The sequence below is a fragment of the Salvelinus sp. IW2-2015 genome, linkage group LG14, assembly GCF_002910315.2.
Source record: "Salvelinus sp. IW2-2015 linkage group LG14, ASM291031v2, whole genome shotgun sequence".
NCBI classification, from domain to species: Eukaryota; Metazoa; Chordata; class Actinopteri; order Salmoniformes; family Salmonidae; genus Salvelinus; species Salvelinus sp. IW2-2015.
The window spans coordinates 21207849-21219601 of record NC_036854.1 but is presented as its reverse complement, the minus strand read 5'-3'; the positions used below and the strand labels follow the sequence as shown (position 1 = coordinate 21219601).

The 11753-nt window shown below is 41.1% G+C and overlaps 1 long non-coding RNA gene across 1 annotated transcript; it reads right to left on the bottom strand.

Moving 5' to 3' along the window:
- Window positions 1-5905: 5905 nt before the first annotated feature.
- Window positions 5906-11513, bottom strand: LOC139028746 (uncharacterized). The gene is made up of 3 exons (XR_011480971.1): window positions 11433-11513; window positions 7020-7255; window positions 5906-5962 (listed from the first exon to the last, which is right to left on the bottom strand). It is a non-coding gene; the product is annotated as an uncharacterized lncRNA (long non-coding RNA).
- Between the last annotated feature and the right edge of the window lie 240 nt (window positions 11514-11753).

Here is an 11753-nt window from a genome sequence, read left to right as displayed (position 1 = left end):
GGATTAATTTTTCTGCATCATTTTTGGACAGAAAGTTTCTGATTTTTGCAATGTTACGTAGATAGAAAAAAGCTGTACTTGAAACAGTCTTGATATGTTCTTCAAAAGAGAGATCAGGGTCCAGAGTAACGCCGATGTCCTTCACAGTTTTATTTGAGACAACTGTACAACCATCAAGATTAATTGTCAGATTCAACAGAAGATCTCTTTGTTTCTTGGGACCTAGAACAAGCATCTCTGTTTTGTGCGAGTTTAAAAGTAGAACATTTGCAGCCATCCACTTCCTTATGTCTGAAACACAGGCTTCTAGTGAGGGCAATTTTGGGGCTTCACCATGTTCATTGAAATGTATAGCTGTGTGTCATCCGCATAGCAGTGAAAGTTAACATTATGTTTTCGAATGACATCCCCAAGAGGTAAAATATATAGTGAAAACAATAGTGGTCCTAAAACGGAACCTTGAGGAACACCGAAATTTACAGTTGATTTGTCAGAGGACAAACCATTCACAGAGACAAATTGATATCTTTCCGACAGATAAGATCKAAACCAGGCCAGAACTTGTCCGTGTAGACCAATTTGGGTTTCCAATCTCTCCAAAAGAATGTGGTGATCGATGGTATCAAAAGCAGCACTAAGGTCTAGGAGCACGAGGACAGATGCAGAGCCTCGGTCTGACGCCATTAAAAGGTAATTTACCACCTTCACAAGTGCAGTCTCAGTGCTATGATGGGGTCTGAAACCAGACTGAAGCATTTTGTATACATTGTTTGTCTTCAGGAAGGAAGTGAGTTGCTGCGCAACAACATTTTCTAACATTTTAGAGAGGAATGGAAGATTCGATATAGGCCGATAGTTTTTTATATTTTCTGGGTCAAGGATTGGCTTTTTCAAGAGAGGCTTTATTACTGCCACTTTTAKTGAGTTCGTTACACATCCGGTGGATAGAGATCCGTTTATTATTTTCAATGTAGGAGGTCCAAGCACAGGAAGCAGCTCTTTCAGTAGTTTAGTTGGAATAGGGTCCAGTATGCAGCTTGAAGGTTTAGAGGCCATGATTATTTTCATCATTGTGTCAAGAGATATAGTACTAAAAGACTTGAGTGTCTCCCTTGATCCTAGGTCCTGGCAGAGTTGTGCAGACTCAAGACAACTGAGCTTTGGAGAAATACGCAGATTTAAAGGGGAGTCCTGTCACGCCCTGACCTTAGAGATCCTTTTTATGTCTCTATTTTGGTTTGGTCAGGGCGTGAGTTGGGGTGGGCATTCTATGTTCATTTTTCTATGCTTTCTATTTATTTGTGTTTGGCCGTGTGTGGTTCTCAATCAGAGGCAGCTGTCTATCGTTGTCTCTGATTGAGAACCATACTTAGGTAGCCTTTTTCCACCTGTGTGTTGTGGATAATTGTTTTCTGTTTTGTGTCTGCACAAGACACAGGTAATTTACCTGTGTTTTAGCTTTAGCCAGCACCATCTTCAGATTAGCCTGAACGTCGGAAGCCCTGCCCCATGGTAAACAGTGTATGATCGCTGGATGATTCGTTTTAAGTCTAATACTGCGGGTAATGGAGTCGCCAATGACTAACGTTAGGGTTTTCAATTAGTTAGAGCTAATGGTGGGAGCCTTCGGCGTCTCAGACCCCGTAACGGCAGGAGTAGAGACCAGAGAAGGCTCGGCCTCTGACTCCGACTCGCTGCTTAATGGGGAGAACCGGTTGAAAGTTCCTGTCGGCTGAATGAGCGACACTGGTTGAGCATTCCTACAGCATTTCCCTCCAGAAGCCATGAAAAAGTTGTCCGGCTGCGGGGACCGTGCGAGGGGATTTATACGAACGTTATTATCTGTACTTATTGGTGGCACAGATGTTGTTTCATCCCTTCCTACACTGAAATGACCCCTGCCTAACGATTGCGTCTGAAGCTGGGCTTGTAGCACAGCTATCCTCGCCGTAAGGCGATCGTTCTCCTGTATATTATGAGTACAGCGACTGCAATTAGAAGGCATCATGTTAATGTTACTACTTAGCTTCGGCTGTTGGAGGTCCTGACGAACCATGTCCAGATAAAACGTCCGGAGTGAAAAAGTTGAATGAAAAAAAGTTGTGTGAGGGAAAAACTAAAAATATAAACGGTAATTAAAAAGTTAAAACCGTAAATTTGTCAGGTAGCAAAGTAAGGTTGCTTCCTAAAGCTGGCTGCCTGGCCAAACTGAGCAATCGGGGGAGAAGGATCTTGGTAAGGGAGGTGATCAAGATCCCAATGGTCACTCTGACAGAGCTCTAGAGTTCCTCTGTGGAGATGGGAGAAACTTCCCGAAGGACAACCATCTCTGCAGCACACAACCAATCAGGCCTTTATGGTAGAGAGGCCAGACAGAAGACACTCCTCATTAAAAGGCACATGACAGCCCGCTTGAAGCTTGCCAAAAGGAACATAAAGACTCTCAGACCATGAGAAACAGGATTCTCTGGTCTGATAAAACCAAGATCGAACTCTTTGGACTTAATGCCAAGCGTCACGTCTGGCGGAAACCTGTCACCATCCCTACTGTGAAGCATGGTGGTGGCAGCATCATGCTGTGGTGATGTTTTTCAGMAGCAGGTTACTGGGAGACTAATCAGGATCGAGGCAAAGATGAATGGAGCAAAGTATACAGAGATCCTTGATGAAAACCTGCTCCAGAGTGCTCAGGACCTCAGACTGGAGTGAAGGTTCACTTTCCAACAGGACAACAACCCTAAGCACACAGCCAAGACAATGCAGGAGTGGCTTCGGGACAAGTCTCTGAACATCCTTGAGTGGCCCAGCCAGAGCCCTGTCTTGAACCCGATAAAACAGCTCAGGAGAGACCTGAAAATAGCTTTGCAGCAACCTTAMAGAGCTTGAGAGGATCTGCAGAGACGAATGGGAGAAACTCTCCAAATACAGGTGTGCCAAGCTGCTTGTAGAGTCTTCTTGCACATGACGCTATGTTGTAATCGGTGCCAAAGGTGCTTCAACAAAGTACTGACTAAAGGGTCTGAATACTTATGTAAATCTGATATTTCCGTTTTTATATTTTTATTACATTTGCAAAAAATTCTAAAAACCTCTTTTTGCTTTGTCATTAGAAGGTATTGATGTGTAGATTCATGAGAAATATGTGGGAAAAGTCAAGGGGTCTGAAAACTTTTCGAAGGCATTGTATATACAATACTGGTCAAAACTTTGGACAGACCTACACATTCAAGAGTTTGTCTTCATTTTTACTATTTTCTACATTGTAGAATAATAGTGAAGACATCAAAACTATGAAATAACACATATGGAATCATGTAGTAACCAAAAAAGTGTTTTCTATTTCAGATTCTTCAAAGTAGCCACCCTTTGCCTTGATGACAACTTTCACACTCTTGGCATTCTCTCAACCAGCTTCATGAGGTTGTCACTTGGAATGCATTTCAATGAACAGGGCTGCCTTGTTAAAAGTTAATTTGTGGATTTTCTTTCCTTCTTAATGCGTTTGAGCCAATCAGTTGTGATGTGACAAGGCAGAAGATAACCCTGTTTGGTAAAAGACCAAGTCCATATTATGGCAAGAACAGCTCAAATAAGCAAAGAGAAACGACAGTCCATCATTAATTTAAGACATGAAGGTCAATCAATCCGGAAAACCCGTCACAGGAAAGGAAGCACCAGAGTTACCTCTGCTGCAGAGGATAAGTTCATTAGAGTTACCAGCCTTAAAAATTGCAGCCCAAATAAATGCTTCACAGAGTCCAACTAACAGACACATCTCAACATCAGCTGTTCAGAGGAGACTGCATGAATCAGGCCTTCATGGTCGAATTGCTGCAAAAAACACTACTAAAGGATATTTGGGAACTCCTTCAAGACTGTTGGAAAATCATTCCAGGTGAAGCTGGTTGAGAGAATGCCAAGAGTGTGCAAAGCTATCATTATTGCAAAGTGTGGCTACTTTGAAGAATCTGAAATCTGAAATATATTTGATTTGTTGAACACTTTTYGGTTACTACATGATTCCTTATGTGTATGTCATAGTTTTGATGTCTTCACTATTATTCTACAATGTAGAAAATAGTACAAATTAAGAAAAGCCCTTGAATGAGTAGGCGTGTCCAAACTTTTGACTAGTACTGTAAGCTTCAATTTCCTCAGCGTACACATCACTGACAAACTGAAATGGTTCACCCACACAGACAGTGTGGTGAAGAAGGCGCAACAGTGCCTCTTCAAACTCAGGAGGCTGAAGAAATTTGGCTTGGCACCTAAAACCCTCACACATTTTTACTGATGCACAATTGAGAGCATCCTGTCAGGCTGTATCACCGCCTGGTACGGCAACTGCACCGCCCGCAACTGCAGGGCTCTCCAAAGGGTGGTGCAGTCTGCCCAACGCATCACTGGGGGCAAACTAACTGCCCTCCAGGACACCTACAGCACCCAATGTCACAGGAAGGCCAAAAATATTATAAAGTACAACAACCACCCGAGCCACTGCCTCTTCACCCCGCTATCATCCAGAAGACGAGGTCAGTACAGACTGAAAAACAGCTTCTATCTCAAGTTCATCAGACTGTTAAATAGCCATCAGTAGCACCTTAGAGGCTGCTGCCCTATATACATAGACTTGAAATCACTTGAAATCACTTTAACAATGGAACATTAATAATGTTTACATATTTTTCATTCGTCATCTCATATGTATATACTGTATTCTATTCTATTCTATTCTACTGTATTTCAATCTATGCCGCTCCGGAATTGCTTGTCCAAATATTTATATATTCTTAATTCCATTCCTTTACTTTAGATTTGTGTGTATTGTGTGTATTGTTGTGAAATTGTTTGATATTACTTGTTAGATATTATTGCACAAGCACAAGCATTTCGCTACACCCACAATAACATCTGCTAAACACGTGTATGTGAACAATCCAATTTGATTTGATATATTCTTTTTATTATTATTCTTTTTTATGCTTGTTAATTTTTCTTTTCAAGGGCTTTGAGATTCTTTCTGTAATGAAAAGAGCTATAGAAGCTGAACAAATTATTATTATTATTATGAGGTTGAGAAAGAAATTTGAGTTTCAAAGCTTATGTCCTGTCATAAAAAATGTTAAAATATGGCATATGACGTGTACATACTGTATGCCATCTGGGAGGCCCGATCTCAGAGGGGACTCCAAAGCTTGTCGGCCCTCCCGCCTTACATTCATGGAAATGTAATGGAAAACATTAAAGTTTCACCTGTCAGAGTAGAACCCGTAGCGTAAAATATCATTGGTCACATCTTCCAAGAACTGTAGATATTTCCCCTCTTCCTCCTCATCCCCCTCTTTCTCCTCTTCCTCCCTAGGGAATATGAATAGAATTCCATACAATCAATACAGTGGATTGGAAATCTATACATGTACAGTATTCATGTATATTGATATCAGCTTAATGTAACTGGATACAACTCAGTGTCTTCTACTGTCTATCAGGTGTCTTTACTTCAATACTCCAAATACAGATTGACCTCTTTCTGCTATGGGCGTTAGCAGCTCTTCAATGCATGTCTGGGCTACATACACTATTACATTACATAACTGTGTATATTATTAATTAATGACATAGTAATTACTTATTATCTAGCCTGACAGCTTGATCGGCTCCTGTGTTTGTCGCATTGTATTTCATAGACCACTGTGCAGGATACTAGAAAGGGGAGAAGGGGTAAACACATTAATGATGATGGTGCTATGCCGGTATGCCACAATGCTATGTCTGGATCATTGACCTTTTATCAACATGGGTTCAATCAAGCTCTTGTATATATAAGGTGGTGTGTGTGGTTATGTAATGTAACATATTACGCAACGGTAACATAAAACACAGGTGCTTCCTTGTTGACCTGACCTTGTGACCATGGCAACTACCCCCAGATGTATTCTGTGATGAAGAGGAATGCTTCTTCCTGTCAAGAGGGAGAGGAGGAAATAGACGGATGGAAAACWGATGGAGATAATGAAGATGACGGGGGGGGCTAATAATCATTGTCAGGAGAGTCAGGACCGATGCCTGTACAGGAATAGTGATGAGCCATTGAGAAAACCAACAGGTACAAATGCCTTCTGTTTATGTGTTTATGATTGAAAGTGAGTGTGTGTTTCTTTAATCCCTCACATTTAAAAAAACAACTTATTCCTTCCTCTGGGTCTGTGTGAAGGAGTGGCCTTCACTAAAGACATTTCAACGCGTATTTATTCCAAGTGTTTTTTAGAGCAAGTTATGTTTGTGTATGTCCTTATTTCATTGTCATTTATCAAACATTCCATTTACTAAATATKTTCCATAGTTTTCAACCAATTGCGGTCAGGTGTTCATTGTTAAGTTTCTTATTTTCTATTCGTCCAGCAAATGGAAGTGGGTAATTGACAAAGGTGTTTCCGTTCAGTAATTGGGTCACCTGCCATCTTAAAGAAGTTTTGCCAGATTGTTTGTCAGTGGAATGTCTTTTAACTATGGTGAGCCACGTCTGTGTTAGGTGCCAGTTTCATGTGGTTTTTAACTTGCTCTGCTACTGCAGTTCTAAAAAAAGTACTTTTGAACTGTTTTTATTCTCAGTCCTTTTTATTCATTTTAAGTGTTATAACAGCTAGCTCTCTCTGCCTGCTTAGCATGAAGCTTATTGCCCACTGCATGTAGATGATGGGCCTAATAACGACAACACGCTGCTAGCATTCTGGACTGGCATTGTGCATGCATTTGTCTTTATCGCTCTTTCTCCCTCTTTCCTCTCTCTCTTCCTTTTCACTCTGTAATTAATGCATTCTACTGCCTCTAACTATTAGGATTACGGAACAATGTGTTTTTTTTTTAGATAGATTTTAACACTGCTGCTAGCGTTCAATACCTCTGTAATTCAATGGACTCAAAGGTGTAAGGCATATAAATGTACATAAGCCATGATTATAAAAGAGAACAAGCATATTTTACAGCAGCAATTGTCTCCCAAAAGCAGTTAGCATCACCTCTCAGTCTGTCCCTTCTTCTGGCCTGGCGGTGGGGTGTAGTAGCGATACTGAGACAGGAAGGAGTCATGCTGGTTCCTGTGGGTCCTGGGGGTGAAARATTCCTGGCCGGCCCTGTGGAACACCCCTGGGTGTCTGTCCAGGACGTCCCCGCTGTAGGTCCTTTGAGCTGGGCTCTGGTAGGGCCCCTGGGCCTGTTGATGGTCCCTAGAGGTGGGGTGGCCAGGCTGGGGTGCCTACAGGGAGAAGAGGAGCGTCACTTTGTCCTGGCATAACTCATACCTGAAATGTCACTACGAGTTGTTTCATGTTATGTCATTACTGTATGTCATACCACTCTTTTTATATGGGGAAGGTCAAAATGAAGTAGTTCCAGTCAGACAGGTTCTCATGAGACATTTGTCAATTATGATGGTTTCATTCTATAGTAGGCTATAAATGAAATGATGTATACTGTACAGTAACACTTTAAAGGACACAACAAGGGTGGTCCGAGGGTGAGCTTTGAAGTGAACTAAAGTCTTTCTGTATAATCCTCACTATGGGGGTGGCAGCTTCCTCATCTGTGGCCTGATACACAGGCAGAAAGATACTAACTCATTCTCTCTCTCWCACACACACACACACACACACACACACACACACACACACACACACACACACACACACACACACACACACACACACACACACACACACACACACACACACACACTCAGCAGAAGGTTTGTAGCGTGGAGCTGTGGAAATCGATGCACGATAACCACAACCGTGCTCAATCAACGTGTTCAGCATGGTCACCTATCATACCGTCAAACACTCACTTGCATGGTTGAACGGTCACTGTCATCTGGTCAGCTCTGTTCGCACGGTACACTGTACGGTCATGACATAGCACACTCAATTTGTCATGCTGAGCGTTAAGATGGCTACTAAGGCTGGATTCCAGTATGATGGTGACAACATTTTCTGAGCCTTTCTGACCCTAGAATGGAGGACTAGTGTGGGACTAGTGTGGCTGGCTACAAGTCATTGTTGTAAATGAGAATGTGTTCTCAACCGATATATAAAAATGAAAGTAATTCAAGGAGGAAAATGATGGCAAGTATTCTCTCAAATCTGCAAGGGCGTAAGGACATCAAGGAAGCAAGTTATCAGAACAGAATCAAGCTGACTCTCACAGTTGAGTCACTCCATCCCTTCAATCTAGTGGATGAGCTAACAGTCCCACAGGAAGGCATAGAGAGAGAGGGAGAGATGGATAGAGGGTGAGTAGGTGTGAGAGAGAAAGACCAGACCACTGCACAATCACAGCATTATCAAACTATCAAGTGATCATATTTGATTCAACACAGCTAACAGTGGTACTTCTTGATTTGGTCTCTAAAAGACTCATAAAAAATAAAGCGGATTGTTAGTCAGAACGAAGAATAAGGATGATACCAGGAGAGAGGGGAGAACTGCAGCTCTTTTACGTCTTTAATTTTAATTTTAACCTGCAACTTTGAGCACTTCCCCTTCCATTCTGCATCGTCTGCATGGGACTTCAAGACGCTACTGTACTACAGGGAGATTATTGTGCAGGACACGTAATGATGCTGTTGCATGTTTTAATGTTGACCTCAGCGTACTGATGTGTGCTCAGGGACTTGGAAAGGGTTTGTGTGTGTGTGTGTGTGTGCGTGCGTGCGGGGACTTCGGGGAAAGAATAGTCAGCATATATACTATACGGAGATGAGATGCATTCACAGTCCACACAGAGAATGCAATTACAGGTTCATCATTATGTCAGTATGCCTATCTCTCTATGCTTCTCATTTATTCTCATTAAATGTACTTGTGTTTCTTTAACTCCAGCACCTGATTACTTTTACACTGCTCAAAAAAATAAAGGGAACACTTAAACAACACAATGTAACTCCAAGTCAATCACACTTCTGTGAAATCAAACTGTCCACTTAGGAAGCAACACTGATTGACAATAAATTTCACATGCTGTTGTGCAAATGGAATAGACAAATGGTGGAAATTATAGGCAGTTAGCAAGACACCCCCAATAAAGGAGTGATTCTGCAGGTGGTGACCACAGACCACTTCATGCCACCATGTCTGTGTCACTTATCAGTTCATTTGACTATTCTCTTATTGATTTGATTKACTTATTTCAACAATTTAAGGGTTTTCTGTATAGTTGTCAAATATGGGTGGRGCATATMAATTAATTAGAGTCTAAGATGTTGGGGGGGTGCTAAGCTGACATATGGAATTGTTTTAAGATGGTCATACTATGGATAATTTAGCTATTTGATTTTGAATTGTAAGACCCCTTTACGTATAAAAAAAAAATTATAAAAAATTATTTGATAAAATATTGATTTTGGCATATAATAACACATTCATAAATGGCAAAAAGGACAGTAAAAAAATAAATAATAAGAATCAAGGTTTTGAAGTGCCTGTCCTAAAGTACCAGTCAAAAGTTTGGACACGCCTACTCATTCCAGGGCTTTCTTTATTTTACTGTTTTCTACATTGTATAATAGTAAAGACATCAAAACTATGAAATAACACATGTAATCATGTAGGAACCAAAAAAGTGTTAAACAAATCTAAATATATTTGATATTTGATTATACTTCAAGTAGCCACCTTTTCCTTGACGACAGCTTTGCACACTTGGCATTCTCTCAACCAGCTGCCACTTTTCACCGCAGATGCGGTAGTACGACACTGACGGATGCGGTGGATTGATACGCAGCCAATGCAAAACCTCATATCTCTAGCTTAAACTGACCATTTTTGATGGGAATTTATTTGTTATGTAACTTAGATTGACGCAACAGTGTCTCAATCGACTCTAGGGGCATTTTAACTATTTTAATGATACTCCTGAATCACTGATATAAGTATGTTTTTTCTTGAGTGTACTTTTAACAAAGCTGAGATTTACTTCAAAGTGCATTCACCCTATTGCTTACACCTATCAAGTTGTTTCAGATCTAGGTTGTTTCAGTGCCTAGGCAGGAGGGGTTAGGTTTTGTTCTTGACAGGGCCTAATTCTTGACATGGCCTAATTGTTTACAGACAGATTATTTCACTTATAATTCACTGTATCACAATTCCAGTGGGTCAAAGTTTACATACACTAAATTGAATGTGCTTTAAACAGCTTGGAAAATTCCAGAAAATGATGTCATGGCTTTAGAAGCTTCTGATAGGCTAATTGACATAATTTGAGTCAATTGGAGGTGTACCTGTGGATGTACTTCAAGGCCTACCTTCAAACTCAGTGACCATGGACCATGCAGCAGTCATACCGCTCAGGAAGGAGACGCCTTCTGTCTCCTAGAGATAATGTACTTTGGTGCGAAAAGTGCAATTCAATCCCAGAACAACAGCAAAGGACCTATATCCACAGTAAAACGAGTCCTATATCGACATAACCTGAAAGGCCGCTCAGCAAGGAAGAAGCCACTGCTCCAAAACCGCCATAAAAAAGCCAGACTACGGTTTGCAACTGCACATGGGGACAAAGATCGTACCTTTTGGATTAATGTCCTCTGGTCTGATGAAACAAAAATAGAACTGTTTGGCCATAATGACCATCGTTATGTTTGGAGGACAAAAGGGGGATGCTTGCAAGCCAAAGAACACCATCCCAACCATGAAACACGGGGGTGGCAGCATCATGTTGTGGGGGTGCTTTGCTGCAGGAGGGACTGGTGCACTTCCACAAATAGATGCATCATGAGGGAGAAAATTATGTGGATATATTGAAGCAACATCTCAAGACATCAGTCAGGAAGTTAAAGCTTGGTCGCAAATGGGTCTTCCAAATGACAATCGACCCAAGCATACTTCCAAAATTGTGGCCAAAAAACTTGTTTGACCCAAGTTAAACAATTTAAAGGCAATGCTACCAAATACTAATTGAGTGTATGTAAACTTCTAACCCACTGGGAATGTGATGAAATAAATAAAAGCTGAAATACATCATTCTCTCTACTACTATTGTGACATTTCACATTCTTAAAATAAAGTGGTGATCCTAACTGACCTAAGACAGGGAATTTTTTCTAGGATTAAATGTCAGGAATTGTGAAGAACTGAGTTTAAATGTATTTGGCTAAGGTGTATGTAAACTTCCGACTTCAACTGTACATGGAAAAGGGGTATTGGGATGGGATGGAGATTGGTCCATGGGGACCACCACTATTGTATTTATCTAGATGATGATGCATTTAGATAAAAACAACAATTTAATACCAGGTGTAGACATGATGCCTGCGGTCAACTTGGTCCATCGTGAACGATTTGAGAAGTTGTTTTAAAGTGCAGCTGTTAGCCAGGTCTGAGGATATCTGGGCCATACATGTCCGGTGTTAGATAAGGGACTAGACAGACAAGTCTCACCCTGAGAGCTGTGTGTACGCTGGGATTGGCTGGGTTTGCATGGTTGTCATTCTGGTCTCCTGTCCTCTGTCTGGATCTCTCTCTCCTCTGCCAGTCACAGTCTGTGGCATAGACAACAACAATATTATTACATTTGACAGTTATCATACCAAATAGAAGTAATCTATTCACAATCATACTGAAGTGATGACCCAATCAACATATCATGAGCCAAGGCGTCCCAAGTATCCTTATACTTGGGATAAGTGCACTCACATCAGTTCAGGGAATGTCACTCCCAAAGGGTTGATTGCATAAAACTTAGGAACTACAAACGTGAAA